This window comes from Rhea pennata, unplaced genomic scaffold (genome assembly GCF_028389875.1).
Source record: "Rhea pennata isolate bPtePen1 unplaced genomic scaffold, bPtePen1.pri scaffold_40, whole genome shotgun sequence".
In the NCBI taxonomy this organism is placed as follows: Eukaryota; Metazoa; Chordata; class Aves; order Rheiformes; family Rheidae; genus Rhea; species Rhea pennata.
In genome coordinates this window covers 1,556,532-1,573,680 of record NW_026907681.1, presented here as the reverse complement: position 1 = coordinate 1,573,680, position 17,149 = coordinate 1,556,532, and the positions used below count along the sequence as shown (strand labels likewise).

Sequence of the window (17,149 nt, the reverse complement as noted above, 5' to 3'; positions counted from 1 at the left end):
TCTGTTTTCTCTAACATGGGTGTGTCTGACCTGTGTCCAGCCCTCAGCAATGGTGGATGAGGCCACATGTGCTGCCTGTGACTTCAACAAGCCAGGTGCTAATCGTCAGCGCCGGATGACTTGGCAGTGGAGAGGAGAATTCAGTAAGTGTAATTCTGCTGTCTGTTTTGTCAAGTTCCCTGTTGCATTGCAGCATGGATAGAGCTTGCAGCATGAGCTGAAGACACAGAGACCACTTCCTGTTCCTCCCCTGGAAAGCTCCTAGTTGCTATTCCTTTGCAGTGCCTGCAAGCCGCAGCGAGTATCACCGCATCCAGCAACGACTGGAGCCTGAGAAGTTTCCTCCTCTGTATCCAGATGGAGCACCCCGGGCGTTCCACGAGCTTTGCCGTGAAGAGCAGGCCAAGTATGAGAAGAAGCAACTGGCAGGTGAAAATAAATGGCATTATGTGGAGCAGGTTTTTGCTGCCTAGACTACAAACACATCATTAATTACTTGTCTCTCAGGTCTGGGGCTACTTAGTTCTTGCTGGCTCAGACTGAATTTGATCTCGGTTTCATGCTGCAACAGTTTTCCCCTAGGATCCCAACCAATTCCTGTACGTTTTTTGAGGAGGAGGCAAGTGCTGTTTTTTGTCTCAGTGTTTCTCTTTTCTCACTGAGAGTCATGTATTTGAGCTGAGACACATGGAAGGTGATATTTTGTTTGGGGTTTTTTGTTGTTGTTCTTTAATGAGCACTCATTAAGCATGTCAGTGAAACACATGTGTCGATATCCTTTCACTTTTTGCTCCTAAAGTGGTACTGCTCAGCAGAAGCATCTAGCTAGTGGGGGCTCTGAGCAGAGCCTGAATTTGTGGATGAGCCCTCATGGGCAATTTATTTCCCACACACACCTTTGCATCTCTATAGAGAGGTGCTGTTTCTCCCCATATTAGTATCTTCCTCCCCTTGCCTTTGTAGCAGGTCTGCTTCCTTGCTTTCCTAGCTATGATGTTTATTTGCATTGATGGAATTTTTCTCAGACTGGTGCCTTGAAAGCTTCAGATCTGTGGATCTGTGTGGTTTGCCCGATGCCATTGTGTTCATCCTTCCCATCCATAGTGGGGCACTGATCTCTGAGAAAGCTTTCTCTGTTTATTCCCTTTACTAGATTATTGCCGCAAGGCTTATGAGCAGATCCACGTCACCAAGGTGGAGGAGCGTGTCACCACCATCTGCCAGTGAGAGAACTCTTTCTATGTAGACAGTGTACGAGCTTTCAGAGACTGTCGCTGTGAGTTCAAGGGGCTGCATGAGGTGCTGGGCTTGAATTTCTGTTTTATTTGGGCTGCCAAAGCTAGAAGGTCCTCACCTCTCACTGAAAACTTGAACCCTAAAGGATCATTTTGCTCAATCTGTATGGTCAGTAAGAAATATTAGCTTTCCTGACAGCTCTGGTGCAAGTGCAGGTTTTTCCCCTGCTGAATCCTAAACAGCTGCTGCCACAGTGGTTCCTAGCTCTCTGATGCAATCACTTTCAGTGCTAGGAAAGAAAACAGCTGGGTTTTTTTTGGCTTTTACTGGATCTAGAAAATCCTCAGCTCAACTATTTTGTGATCTGGTTTGTGTTCAGTGTAGGGTACTTTTCAAAGAGAAAGATGAGACAAGCAGAGAAACAATTGATCTTAGGCTAAGAAGTGATTGATTCTAGGAGAAAGAAGCAGCATGTTCTAGTTCTCAAATGTTTGGAGTCTTGTGGCAGAGGGAGGAGCCTGAAATGTAGTTGCTAATATGTTGAAAGAAATGACAAGACGCTGGGACTCTGTCTCTGGAAGAGTTTAATAAAGAGCTATTTGCTTTGCAGTTATTGCTAGTTCTGTCATGAATCACGGAGGTGGCTGGGAGGCCTTTTCTGCTGAAATGGTTCTGCTGTTAGTCTCGATCTAATCTCTTGCTGCAAGCATTTAGTTCTTGCCAGCACAATACGTGGTGTGACAGAATTGATGTAGGATGGCAGTTCTGCTGGGATTAGGTAATTCTAACTATGGGTGTGAGTTACAGTTGATGCTGCAAGACTCTTCCATAATATAGCATAATGCCTGTGCCCAACGCTTCCCCCTCAAATGCAAAAGAAAGAGCAGAAAGAAAGAGGAATTATCTTAATAACTGATACTGTTCTAGGATCACAGTGTCATATTAGGATTGAGGTGGGGGGAATATCTGGCTGTTGGTACTGCCTGTAGTGGAATGTAGGGTTGTCCTGACTCTGCCTCTTGCCATCAGGTGTGGAAGAAAAAGCTGTCTGCGGCTGTGGAGACAGGCGATGCCTCTGAAGTGAAGCACTGCAAGAATATGGAAATCCTCTATGACTCCCTGCAGCTGGCACACAAGTGTGTCCTCAATTCTTTCTATGGCTATGTCATGCATAAAGGGTGAGTCTCACCTGTGGTCATTGCTGGAGTCCTCCAGCAAGGAGCATTGTAAACCAGAGCTGTTCTAGTGAGGCTCTCACCTTGTTAACGTGCTTCCAAAGCATAAGGGGAATGATAGGTGATCCCTGTAACACTTTTTTTTGTTCCTACTAATGACTTCTTATTTATTAGTCCCCTTAGCAGGGACTTTTGCTAAACAAGGCCCTGTAGCATTGACGATGAATGGCAGGGTTTGTCTATAGGTGATTCTTCAGGGTGTGTGAAGTATCACAGGGAAGGAAAAGGAAAATGATCTCCTGAGGGCTGCTGTGATTGTCTTTTTTGCCCTGAGACTTTATTTTCTGTACGACCTGATGCGCTTCCCCGCAGCTGTGCTTAAGAGGTAGCACTGCAGCCTTTTGACTGTCCCTCCTCCATTCACAGAGCTTGCTGGTACTCCGTGGAAATGGCTGGGATTGTGTGCTTCACTGGAGCAAATATGATCACACAGGCTAGGGAGCTGATTGAGCAGATTGGGTGAGTATGTGCTGAGCTGAGGAAGAAAGGTTCTCCTGTATGTAGTGTGAGCAGATGGGTAAGGGCAGAATTTGACTGGCAGAGAAAAGGAGCAGTGGGATAGATGTGGGATTAATCAGTGGAAGCTCTGGTGTTCTGGAGATTCAGGTTTCTGACATTGCCATGGCTTATTAATGCAACTGGTGTTGTATGACTAGGACTTCCTTTGCAGAAAGGACACTGCCTCTGCCTGACTTGTGGACAGAGAACAGTTCTTTGGCATATTTTCCAATCTCTTCCTGATGGTGATTTTTTTTCTTCCGTTCTTAGGAGACCTCTAGAACTGGATAGAGATGGGATTTGGTGTGTGCTTCCCAACAGCTTCCCGGAAAACTTTGTCATCGAGTCAACCAACGCAAAGAAGCCGAAGGTAACAATCTGCTACCCAGGTGCCATGCTGAACATCCCTGTGAAGGTGAGTCTGGCATCTGTACCAGCCAGCTGTACAGTCTGGTAAAAACAGTGAAAGGGAAGAAAATGTTTTAGCCTTCTGTAGGCCTGCAAGCCAATCAGGCAGTTCTTGTGAATGGAGTAGCTCTACTGGCAGTGGAGTATGCATCTTTGTTCTCGGAGTTGGCTTCAGCCCAGAGGACAGCCTGTCTTTTGTCTCTGGTCCCCTGTGTAATGAGCAGGACGTTGGGGCTGACAGCTTTGCTTGCTACACAGCTACTCTCTGCCCTGCACAGCCCATAGCTCAAACTGGCGTTTGAGTGGAAGGAGAGACTCTGATATAGCAGAGAGGGTATAGTGTAAGAGACCAGGGTTGGTGTGTGCTTCTGTACATAGACTGCCAGAAGCAGTAGGAGTCAAATCAACAAGGTCCCATGCTCTGCTTGCTCAGATATTTATGGCTATGAGCCAAAAGAAGTGACTTTAGAGTCTCCTGCACTTTTCTTCAGGTCCCATGTTTGAGTCCTACCTGCTAAATTGTTCTGTAGGTTTCCAAGGAGTTGCTTGGTCACAAGGAATCAGGATACTTTATTCTCTGCTAAGATAGGGTAAGTTATGCTCCCTCAGGGGAGCAGGGATTGATCCTTCCCATCATCGGGAAGGAACAAAGGCCATCAGTGATCCCTTCAGACAGGATGATGTATCTGGGGGCTATCTGCTCGTATAATCAGCCGAGCTGTTGAGTGAGGCTATTCTGTTGGGGCTGTGCCGGCAGGAAGGCTTCACAAATGATGAGTACCAGGAGCTGGCGGACCCAGCCTCTCTCACCTATGCCACACGCTCAGAGAACAGCATCTTCTTTGAAGTGGATGGGCCCTACTTGGCCATGATCCTCTCAGCGTCCAAGGAGGAAGGCAAGAAGCTGAAGAAAAGGTAAGAGTTCAAAGCTTGAAAAATCACCACTTCCCAAGGGAAGGGATTGAGGGTCCTTTTCCTTGACTACATTTGAGGCGTGTTAGTCCTTGCCCCATGTTGCCAGTCCTCTGGAGCTGGCAGCATGTTTGGTTTGCTTGTTGCTGCGTACCACCGAGATCATGCTGTCTTTAAACGGCAAGTTCCCTGCATGAGATCAGTCTTTGAATCCAGCTATGCCCTGGCCTTAATTGACACATCTGACAGTAAATTTCTGAAGATAACAGTAAAACAGCACTTCTCAAACTTTCTGATTAGTCATGGTCTCCCTGTTTGGTTCTGAGATGCGCAGGCAAACTTTGATTTTTCTTTCTATCTTTTCTCTTTAAATTCCCTAATCTCTGTCTGTCCCTCTCTCAAGTTTACAGACCTCTAGTAATACTTTTCCCAGAGGTTTCCACTTTAATCCCCATCTAGGGGAAGGAGTGGATCTTGCCAGTGCCATCATGGTATAGAAAAGCAATTGCACTTGACTTCACTGACTTTCTCATGCAGCCTGCTTAAATACGAGCACGAGCAATCACGAGAGGACTGCCCACAGACCTGGGTCTGGGTTCAGAAAATACTGTCACTGTCCTCCAGCACTCTCTGTTCGTACAAGAGTATGTTTGTTTCTGCTTGAATGTCTCTGTTGGATGAACTCCAGCATCCACTGTGAGTGCCTTTGCATGCCAAGGGAGTCTATCGCAGAAGTCAAGAGGATGTCAAGCACTGAATGAACTCTGCTCATAGGAGTCTTTATCTCAGGGGCCCTTGATTTTTTCCTGTGATTCTTGGGATGTCAGCAAGTGCACTTTCTTGCTCACTCTCCAAGTGGAAAGAGCAGTAGTGTGGAGCTGGCTGGCAGGTACCGCTGCCAGCTGAGGAAGAAAAGACTGCCTGGAGGAGGGGTGACAAAGCAATGTACGCTTGAGTCTCACCTCTGTTCCACTGAAGCTTCCTGTGATGGTTGTATTGAGCCATACAAATAATTGGCAGGCATGTGAAATCCAAGAAACACGACAGAAAAAAAGAGGGCAGTGTGTTGTCATAGTTGTTTCGATAGCGATGTCCAGTTTCCTCTGAGTCCATTTTGCCAGCGTCCCCTCCTGTTTTCCAAACAAAGCTTCATTCTCCTGTATAAGGCTTTTCCTAGTATTTCACTCCACTTCTCTACTCCTCTCACCCTGACTCTCACTTCTTGCCCTTTATTTGTGTGCATTTAAGAACATTTTGCCAGTTAGAATTGGCAAGTTGGGGGCAGAGGCTGATGTGCTTTTGCAGCTGGAGGTGAAGTAGTTCATGATGTTATTGTCTCTAGCTGTGTAAATATGCCTAGATCCTGCTAGTCCAGAGCCCCACAGCTTGGATTAATTTACCTGGTGGCTGCCTGGTTTGGCAATACTAGAAGTACTTTGGCAGGAGGGTAGTAAGCAGCATCCTGGGAGATGTGTTCCTTGGCACAGAGCTTGTGCAAAACCTGGTCTATATCCTAGGTATGCAGTCTTCAATGAAGATGGATCCTTGGCTGAACTGAAAGGGTTTGAGGTGAAGCAATGGGGAGAGCTGCAGTTGGTGAAGATATTCCAGTCTTCTGTATTTGAGGCCTTTCTGAAAGGCACCACACTGGAGGAGGTCTCTGCCTCTGTAGCCAAGGTGGCTGATTACTGGTTGGATGTACTGTAGAGCAAGGTGAGTGTAGGGTTTGCAGGATATGCATCCGCTGCATGTTTGTCTTGCCAGGTTGGGGCCAGAGAAGGTCAAAGCTACCCTAACACTGTAGGGAGGATGGACTTTGTCTGAAGAGAATGGTTGGTCCATTGTGCCTCTGATGGCTGTTTGTATGTAATTTCTGCCTCTTTGATTCTCTAGGGCTGCTCTTTAGGGTCTTTTAGCACCAGACCTGTTGTTACAGCACTTTTGTCAGCTGTTACCGCTTAACTGTGGGTAAGCGTTGTCCTCCAGTCACCTCTTTCACAGAGGTAGCGTGGTGGCCCTCTTGCACCAAGGACTTTCTCTAGAGCCACTCACTGAGACAGAGGATGGCAGAACCATTTGCCTGCAGAATCTTTTCTGAGGAGGCCAGAAGAGATTAGCTTTAAAATAACCAGCAAGAGCAGAGACAATGCCAGAAAACAGAGCCTCAAACCGGGGAGCAGGAGAGATGAAAAGCCGGAGCGACTGCTCTGCTTGGGAGTTTATTGGGAGCACTTCCCCTTTGTATTTTGCATCTGGCACTACAGAGCTGGGCCCACTAAGAGTTTGCCGTACAACATCATTTCAAAGTATTGCATTCACAGTAGGAGTTTTGATGCAGACCTCATGTCCATGATCTCTATGTTCCATAGGTCATGTTGGCAACTGGAGCAGAGATTGCTCACAAACTCCTCATAAAGACAGCCATATCAATCGGTTTAAATGTTCCATGTATATAATAGCAATGAGGTTTGATCATGAGGTTCCTGATAGTGTTTTCTTTTCCTTGTTCCTTTTTTCAGGCTGCCAACATGCCTGATTGAGAGCTGTTTGAGCTGATCTCAGAGAACTGTTCCATGTCTCACAAGCTAGAAGACTCCGGGGAGTGTACAGACAAAAGAAAATGAATGAGCTCTTCACTTCTGAAGACAAGAGACAGGTAATAAGAGTGAGAGAAAGGAGCTGGCTGTGCTGATGGGCCTCTCTTGCTGATACTGTGTCCTCAGCACCCAAAACTTCCTGCTGTCGTTTCCCCTAACCAGCACCAGGGGGGAACACCAAGCTCCCAGATTTGAGACGTAGAGGATTTGGGGGCTGCTAAGCCCCTTCAGCCGTTGGTTCCAGTTGCAAATAAACGGAAGCGGGTCCGTACGGCAGAGGAAAGCCAGCAGATGTTCCAGTATCTGGAACTGTCGCAGTCCTGGCGAGAGATCCTGGACCCACCTGCTGCCATGGGCACTACTAAGGTAAGTGAAGTAGACTGGGCAGGAGGAATCCAGGAAACATCCTAGGAGTATGATCATCTGCCTAGCTAGCTAGGGAACAGGGCGTAGCAAGCTGTATGTTTATTGAAACCGTCTGCGCTTCTATGACTGAAAACTACAAAGGGAAATGTTACCGGGAGAGTCCCACTAGCAGAGAAAGTCAGGCCAATGGCAACTTTACAGCTATGCCAGTAACATGATCAGGATCTGAAGGTGGAAGGGCTCGGCTTTAGATTGCTTGATCCTCATGTGTAGGAGATGCGTGCTAATTTCTGTGGTTCCTGTTCATGTACTCTCTCTCTGATTAGGAAGAACAACTGGTCTGGCTGTGCTACCACAAGAAGAAATGGGAGCTGCAGGCTCGGCAGCACCAGGAGCATCGGAAGAAGCGGCGCCTGGAGGATGGTGGAGTGATGACAGGCGGAGGCATAATCCGTGATACCCTCTCCAAAGGACTGAGCAGCTACGTGTACAGGACGGCACGCGGCATCCTGGACTTGCCCTGGCAGATTGTGCAGGTACCAGGCAGCAAGGCAGGCCCACTCTTAACCCCTCACAGAGGCCAGTTCAGTGCCCTGTGCCTCATGTTTGCAATACCTGTAGTCAAACCTTGAACTTCAGGGACAGCTAACCTCAATCCTACTTTAGTTTTACCTCCTTGAAGGTCATGTGGGACTGCATAGCCTCAGGCTCAGAGAAGCTTTGTAAGGAAATGAGGTCCTCAAATGATCGTGCTTGATTGCAAATCTGGGACTTCTGTGTAGAGCCTGTGTGGGGAGGGCTCAGCTGAGGAGCTGGGCAAGTGTGCCTTGAATCCTAGATTTAGTCAATGCGAGCATGAAGAAGTTGATGGTACAATCCAAGCATTTTCTTAATTTCTTGTTATGCTTGGTTGCCTCTGCTATCTGAGACCCAGCCTCTTGTTGTGACACTTCTCATCTTCCAGAAAAGTCTTGTTTGGTTTAAGGTCACATGCAGCCTTTGACTCTGTGTGTAACCATGAGCTGGAGATGGGACACCTAATGCAGCATGTCCAAATGCTTTGGCTAAAGTCAGACAATGGCATGAATTTGTTAGCTAATGCTAGCCCAAAGCTAAGAGATGTGTTTGAGCCTTTACCAGGTGTCCTCTTCCCTTCAGAAGCACAATGCAATGTGCTGCCTGCAGATCAGTCAGAGCTGTCTTCATTCATGCTCTGACGTTTCCTCTGGCAGAACAGTTTTTTTCACTGTACCTGTAGGACAATAGCAGGACGTGGAGATGCCAGAGCTGAGAGCAATGAATCTTTGGGTCCACTGCTGTCTTTGTGGTCACCAATTGCTCCTTATTTGGAGAACAAAGTCAGAGGTAGTAGAGCCTTTGAAGATCCCAGAAGTGCTCCATGGCGTGTATGTAAGAGCTAAGAATGGGTTGCATCTCTCCAGCAAAGCTAACTTAAATCACCCTGTCCTGCAGATTGCTGAGAGCAGCCAGGCTGGCTTGTTGAGGCTGTGGGCAGTGATCGGAAGCGACCTGCACTGTATCAGACTGAGCATCCCAAGAGTGTTCTATGTCAATCAGCGCGTTGCAAAACCAGAGGAGGGAGCTGTCTACAGGAAGGTGGGGGTCATGTTTTTGACCCTGCTGCTTCTACAAGGGAAAACAGCTGGTTGAATTCATGTAAGTTGCTCCAGCCACTGCGGGCAGATACTATGGGCAGTTTGCCTCACAAGACCTCCCTGTCCAGCCCTGCTAATGCGCCTTAATGCAGTCCCTTTTGCCTGCTGCTAATCTCAGCCTGACCAGAAAGCAGGTTGACAGTTACTGCAATGTGGACAAAGCATAAATCCCGCTAACTGTCTTAGGAATGACCAGCACCGGCAGCTAGATTGCTTCCTGAGTCAGCATGTTTCTGGAAACATAAGGCTGGCTCAAACTACAACTCCTTGCTGCCCTTTAAGGTTCCCCTGCTGTTGGGAGGAGCACAGCCTGAAGCAAGGTGCCCTGCTGAGTGTGTCTGTTTTCCTGGCAGGTGAACTGGATCTTGCCCCGCTCAAACTTGGTTTACAATCTCTACGACTACTCAGTCCCTGAAGACGTGTACCAAGAGCACATCAATGAAATCAATGCAGACCTGTCTGCTCCAGACGCTGAGGGAGTGTATGAGACTCAGGTAACGCTTCCAGGTGCTCGTTTTCCTTCCTCATCCTTTAAGGAGTGCTGAGTGGTAGCTGACTGGTCTGTGTACCAATGGCACAGGTAGAGGCATGGGAGCTCAAAATGAAACAAGTTAGTAAGACGCTAAAACGAAAGACCCTCTCGAGTAGCTTTCTCAGAAATGTGCCCAGTTTTATATGAGCAAAGATACTTGTTTGGTTTCCAACCCCTTAGGGGAAAGAGGTTTAGATTTATTTGAAATTAGGAGACTCTGGGAAAAGATGGCACTTGAACGGAAAGAGTGAGTTTCCTCTAAACCAAACCAGAACCGTCTTGCTAGCAGTTGAACTGCAAAGGTATGGGAGTTCTTTCGAGTAAAGATGAGGAAAACCCCAGCATGTGGCATGTACATAGGCCAGGGTGCAGTGATAAAACCTCTGTATTCCAGAAAGAAGGATAGGATACCACTTTTTAAAGTTCAGAAAGAGCAAAGAAGAACCTAAACTGTATTCAGTAGTAGACATACGAAAGCAGTGAGACCAAGATTAAATGTACTAGTGCTTCTAATGCTGTAAGTCTGAAATGAAGATGGGCAGCTGGGATGCCTGCTTTTAATGAAGATATTGATTCGTTAAGCAGTTCAAAACTTGGTGGCTTGAGGATTATCTGAGTGTCCCTGTCACGACAGGTGCCGTTACTATTCTGAGCCCTGATCCAGCTGGGTTGCGTGTGCATGGTCAGCAGGCAGCTTGTCAGACACCTCACAGGGCGAGAGGCTGACACTTTTGACACTGAACACCTGGAAATGCGCTCTCTGGCTCAGTTTACTTAGCTGGAGCCAGGTAAGGCATCCTAGGAGAAGGCTTGTCAGTGTACCCAGGACCAAATAGCTTGAAGATACTATTGATGCTGCATGTTTGCTCTGTGTCTCTAGGAAGTATTCGCCACATCTACCTCTACCAGAGCTCCCAGGGCAACAAAGCTCTCTTTGGCCTTTTCATCCCCTCTCAGCGCAAAGCTGCAGTGTTTGTGCTGGACACGGTAAGAGTAGGGCTTAAAGGCTTGGGAGGGAACGCAAGGGGATCAGGCAGCGGTTTGGAGCTGAGCGGTTTCTTTGCACAGACACAGATGTCTACTGCTGTGCAGCAGGGATTCTCGTATTTTGAAGTGTACCAAGCAGGTCTGTTCCTCAACTGTCACGTGAAGCATTGTGATGTGTAGAGGAAAGAGCTTCCTTGAAATTTGCAGCCTGGAGCCTGTCTCTTTTGAACCCTGTTCCCTCTGATCACGTTTGCATTTGGTACAGGTACGCAGCAACCAGATGCCAAACCTCACCAACATGTACTGTGCTGTGCAGTGCTGTGCTGGAAAAAGTGGGCGAAGAACTACTGCTTCCAGACAAGCACACCTTTGAAGTGCGTGCTGAGACCGACCTCAAGACAGTCTACAGAGCCATTCAGCGGCTCCTGCAGGGCTGCAAGGTATGAGCTGAGGGCATGAGGGAGGTCCCCACTGAGACCTTGTCAGCGCAGGTACCTGGGAGGAGGAAAACATTGCATGGAAGGCATTGGTCCAGCAGTTCAAGCAGCCTCTAAGCATAGCTCTCTGCACACAGCTAGTGCTCCAAAGTTGAAGGGTAAAAATGGATGTTGCCTGCGGGCTCTGGCTTGCCTGGGGTGAGCTTACATAGCGCAATGCAAGCAGTGAGGCTAGATCATACCCCCAAACCCCAGCTCTCAATTGTGGAGCTGGTTATTCAGTGGGAGGTGCTTCAAGAGACTCTGAGTACACTGTCTCTACTGTGTGGAGGACCAGGGACCACTACAGGAATGGGGCATGTGAGCACTCATTCACACAGCTGGTTTCCTGCTGAGCAGAGGTGCCGGCTGAAGGGATGTACCAGGGCATGTTCTCTCCTCCTTTGTGTAGGATGAGCGCCGGGGCCCCACACTTCTTGCTGTGCAGTCTAACTGGGACCTGAAACGACTGGCAAGTGGGATTCCCATCATCGAGGAGTTTCCTTTGGTCCCTGTCCGAGTAACAGATGCCGTCAGCTATTCAGTCCTGGACTGGCAGCGCCGTGCAGCGTGCCGTGTGATCCGCCACTGCCTCAACTTGGACACGTGCCTATCCCAGGCTTTTGAGGAGGGCAGGTGCCTGAGGTGGCCACATTCCCCTAGAGAGGTTACTTTGTTCGTGCTTGGGTGGGAAAGGGAGATTGCGGGAGCCTGAGGCCAAGATGAGGCCAGATGCTGTCACCTTCTGTGCTTTTGCGCTTGTTGGGACAAGCAAATATGATGCTGGCACGGTTCTTCTGTTGATGTGTTTACGCCGATGACTGTACCTCTTTCCTTTCCTCAGATATTACCACATCCCCATTGGGAATCTCCCTGATGACATGTCTACCTTTTGGTTCTGACCTGTTTTTCTCCCGCCACCTCCGTCGCCACAACCATTTGCTGTGGCTCTCACCCACGGCCTGCCCAGAGCTGGGGGGTAAAGAGGCTGATGATAACCGTTTAGTTATGGAGTTTGACAAGAGAGCCTCAGTGGAGATAAGCAACCCTGGCTGCTACTCCACAGGTAGGATAGCACTGAGTGGGAGCCGAGCTAAGTGCTCTTCTATGAGCTCAGGAGAAGGATGGCTGCAGTGGCAGAAGAGTACCTGAGCAGTTCTGCAGTTGCTGACAGCTTCAGAAGTTGAGCAATGATGATCTGGACAGGATATATGCAATTGGCATCTCCTGGGGATAGAAGGTCCTGTATGCAATAGAAGAAAATGCAGGTAGGCATTTAAATACAGATTATTTCCTAGTTTGTGGCCTCTCATAGCAGCATTCAGAAGATCACTTCTGGTGGTCGCTAGGATGAATCTTTCTGTGATGCAAAACAAGCTGACTGATAGTTCTTCTGAGCACCTCTGCTGCAGTTTCCAGAAAAAGCTGGTGGCCCCTGGAGGGGAAGTAGATCCAAGTTTTGTTGGAAGGTGCTATGCTGTTTAGCTGTGCAGTGAATGGGGCCATCCATACATAGCATCACAGCCAGAGAGGGGAGAGGTCTGGCCATGTGCCAAAAGTGTCCTTTAAAGCCTGTAATACAAGGTGTGTGGCAGTCTGGAGAGCAGCACGGTTTCCCATGCTGCTGCAGTACCATATAGGCTTTCACCATTTCCTGATATGAATATCTTGATGTTGCACTCGGTAGATGCAGCAAGACCTGTAAAGAGCTCTTACAACTTGTGGAAAGTCCTGGCAAGTGGGTGCATTCATCATACCTGGAGAGGGGATTGTGTCCTTGCTGGTTCTCTGCCCTGCTTGCCCGTTGACAGGTTGTGTTTGTTCACAGTGTGTCTGGAGCCGAATATTCAGAGCTTGGCTGTAAACACAGTGTTACAGTCCCATCACATCAATGACATGGAAGAAGGTTCCAGCGTGAGTATCAGTTTTGATGTGATCCAGCAGGCGTCTCTAGAATACTATGATGTGTAGGCTCCTAAGACAGGCATCTTGACACAAGAGGCAGTTGAAGCGTGGGTATGATTCCTCTGCAGCCCTTAGTTCTGCTAATGACTGCTCTGCAGCCTTCTGTACTGAGTCCATTTGCTGAAGCATGGTTGGATGTGAGAAGTGAACTGCTCTCTTGCTAACATCGCCTGCTCCTCATTGCCTCCCATGGAGAAGGTTATTAGCTAGGGAAGATGCCAACATTGTGTGTGACTGCAGTCTCTTGCCTCCAGCATCCACTCAAAGGAGATCTTTCACTCTCTGACTATTTCCTTCTGCCGCTGCTGGGAATTCCTGCTCTGCATGGATCCAGCAAATTACGAAGGTATCAAGGGAAGAGTGCGTTCTAGCGTCCACTCTGGGGAGGTAAGAGATGGGAAGTGCTCAGTCCTGCAGAGACAGGGGTGCAGTGGGTTGAGTTGAGCAGGGAGCTATTGGTTTGGATATAGGGAACTGCTACGACATCACCAACCCAAAGCCTGGGCATGGCTTGTGCTCCATTCCAGCAGGACACTAGCAAGAGTCAAGTATTGGATGAGGACAGTGAGGAAGAGGAGGACAAGGAAGAAGAGGAGGAGGATGGAGAAGCAAATGTGGAGGACTTGCTAGAGAATAGTTGGAACATCGTGCAGTTTCTCCCCCAGGCTGCCTCCTGTCAGAACTGCTTCCTCAGGATTGTGTTGGGTGAGTGCAGTCTGCTGCTCGCCTGGTCCTACTTTGAATGTTACCTCTGGTGATTAGAGCTATCCCCACCCTGCTGCTGCCCAAGCCATATCCACAGCATTCCCCACAGCTTCTTGAAGCTCTCTGTGCTACTGAGAAGGTTCTGATGTTGATCCAAAGAACCCCTTACAGTCAAAGATTGCACTGTGCTGGATGTGATACAGAAGGAACCACCTCCATGTCTGTAAATATCATTGTTTGGGTGGTTTCAGCGCCAGTGTGAACTCTCTCAGAGAGGGGAAGAAGGTCACTAGTTCCTGATTAGTCATTGGTGCCCCAGGAGAGTCGACAAGCACAGTCGCGCTTGTGCCACTCTCCCATCGTGGACTGCATCTGGAGCTTTTCTTACGTGTCTCTGCAGCCTACATTGTGGCTGTGTACCACAGCATGAAGGAGGAGCGAGGAGCTGCAGCACAATGCCCCTCAGAGCGCTCCCATCAAGAGGAGGGCCATGAGCCAGGTGTCCCAGGAGGCATTGGGAGAGACGGGAGCCATGCCTGGTGAGTACGGTTAGCCACAGTTAGGCATGGGAGAGCTGTGAGCAGCACTGCTGGGCCAGTCCTGCAGCAGGAAGAGAGCTGCCCACCTTGCTGTCCCCATATGCTTCCATATGGCTCAAGAGCTCTCTCTGCTCCTCCTCTCCAGGCATGATCACTTTCTCACAGGATTATGTGACCAATGAGCTCACGCAGAGCTTCTTCACCGTCACTCAGAAGATCCAGAAGAAGATGGCTGGTTCCCATAATGCCACTGAGCCCTCAGACATGTTCTCAGTGCTACCTGGCTCCTACTTGCCACTCAACAACCCAGCTCTAGAGTTCATCAAATACATCTACAAGGTTAGTGGGGTGGGCTGTGCTTTCTTCTTTTTTTTTTTTTTTCTTCTTTTTTTTTTTTTAAGAATCTGTTGCAATTCTACAATCAGTTTGTTTTGCCCAGCTAGCACTCGCATCAGAGTGAGTCCCCGTGAGGACCGTCTTCTCTGCTGGTGGCCTTACCTAACACTGTCTCCTGTAGGTGTTGTCCCTGGATGCCAGTATAACTAACCAAGTAAACAAACTGCGCCGGGACCTGCTGCGCCTCATTGAGGTGGGTGAGTTCTCAGAAGAAGCCCAGTTTCGGGACCCTTGCTGCTCCTACATGCTCCCTGAAGTCATCTGCAGGAAGTGCAATTTTTGCAGGGACTTGGACCTGTGCAAGGACCCTGCCCTCTTGCAGGTACAGCCTTCCTTTCCCAGGAAATCCCCTTTGCCCTGGCTGCATGCATTAAGTCCCTCTTGGGGACACCAGAGGCCCTAGCATGGTTGTGCTCTCGGCCTGTCATTCACTCACATGTTGTCCGTCTTTCTCTCAGTCCTTTTGCTTTGAAGGTCTGCTTGGTTCCATGACAGCGATAAACCTCCCTTCAAGGTTATTTTCTGCTCATCCCCTTTCCGAGCTGCCTGTGACAGTTTGAGGTGTGCTGGTGCTTTGGCTGATGCTTTATCCCCTCCCGAAATTGGTTATGGCTTCCTGGCACTCGGGGCTCTCAGAATGCTCTTGTTAGGCTGCAAGGGCTGAGGCTGCACCATGCTTTCTCTTGGGAAGAGTCACACTTGTGTTCATCTCCCTTCTCTCTGCCCCTCGGATGGGTCAGTGCTGCCCAGTTGGGTGTGCTCCAACTGCCAGGCCCAGTATGACTCGGATTCCATTGAAATGGCACTGGTGGAAGCGCTGCAGAAGAAGCTAATGGCCTACCTGCTGCAGGACTTGATGAGTGCTGGGCGGCCGTGCTGCGGGAGCCTGCCCTTGATGTGGCAGGCTGCAGCAGGAGGGCTGAAGCTGCTCTCTGCTCCTTGAAACCGAGCAGCCCAACCTTACTTCTCTGACTGATGTGATGCAGTGGAGATATGATGAGGAGAGTTTGGCTCGAGCGCTCTCCACTTCTTCTCAGCACATAGCTGCAGCCTTTTGCTGGCTGGCTGAGGCTTGACCCATTGACCTGATGTCAGTGGTGTCTCCCCAGAGAGCCCTGTCAAAGGACTGAGCTGCTCAGCCTTGTCTGCTATCCCAGCTAAAACCCCTTTGCCTCTAGGTGTGCAAGAAGTGTCATGGTGTGAAGGAGACACCTATGTCTGTGTACTGCGGTTGTGCTGGAGATTTTGCCCTCACCATTTCTTCCCAGGTATGTGTGCATCCTGCCACCAGATCCAGCCTCCTGCCAGCAGCTCCTCTGTAACAGCCAGTGAAAAACCCAGTGATAACTTGTCCCTTTCAGCCCATCTGGCACAAGTTCATCTCTCTGTGCTTTCTGGCTGTTTATTCGTTGCTTTGTGCTCAACCCAGGCAGTCCTGCCTGACCAGCTTGCAGAACTTCTCCTGGCCTGGCCTTCTCCCCCCTGTCCCCTCCAGCTTCCATCTTCCCTGGCTCATGCATGAGGTGTGCTGGGCAGCCCTCCCTCACTGGTATCTTCCCCCTCAGATCTTCATGGAGCACATCAACATCTTCCAGAGCATTGCTTGGCACTAGAGCGTGGCCTGTCTGCTGGAAACTATTGAGTGGCTGCTCCGTACAAACCACCAGCTCCAGCAGTGATGTGATGAACTTGTCCTGCTGTCTTTTTTTGTTGCTGTGTCAGCTCTGGGTACTTGCTCTCACCTCTGCTGAAGAGCATTTGTGCTCTGTGATAGGTCTCGGAGAAGCCACATATCCATCTTGCACTGTGTGGGGGCGCTAAGCGGTGTTGGGGCAGTCCTGGTCACAGCCTGGTGCTGTGCTGGGGGAATTAAGAAGGTGCCTAGGGCTGGAACTGCTCTCTATGGGGGAGGGGGGACTGCATTTGCCAGAGCCCTGCAGAAGCCCAGTTTGGGATGGGAGTTTGTGCTGTAGGCAGCACCCTGTGTGCATGAATCTCTGTGGTTTTAATGTGGAGTTTTATACAACTAAATGTGTCACAGACAATGCATCTGGTTCTTTGGGTAGAGGAGCACGTGCTATGGCCCACAGCAGGGAGCTGTAGGCACCCTGGAAACGAGCATTCTCTGAGCCATGGGGCAGGATTCCTAGAGGGAGGAGAAAGCCAGACTCTTCTTGTTGGGCTGGAAGGGGAGCAAGGGAGCTGTCCCACTTGGGTGCTAAAGCTTCAAGTTGACAGCAGTGAGTCATAGGGTGGGGGGGCTGCTCACTGAAATCCCAGCACAGGTGTGATGAAACCCAGGAGGCCAGTGCTTAGCTGAAGCCTGGCCTCCTGGTCCTTTCCATCTACTCCTGCTTGCAGAAGCCTGAAAAAGCATGAGGGGAGCCAAGATTACTAGATTCCAGTTAATTTTCTGGGCATTTTGAAACACTGTGTGTTCAGCTACTTCTGACACTTCCTTTTCTATATGTGTGTGTGTGTGTGTGTATATATACATATATATATATATAAATTTGTATTCAATGCCCTCCACACATACCTGTATTGAAAATATTTTTCTGAGCTTTGTTTTTTCACTTCTATAGTATACCTGTTTCTATTAGCATTGGGTTATGGGGCAA

General features: G+C 49.0%; 1 pseudogene; it reads left to right on the top strand.

Annotated features, from left to right (window-relative positions):
- LOC134154746 (DNA polymerase epsilon catalytic subunit A-like) overlaps nucleotides 1-16,310 on the top strand; it is a 28,099-nt pseudogene extending 11,789 nt beyond the window's left edge.
- Nucleotides 16,311-17,149: the final 839 nt, after the last annotated feature.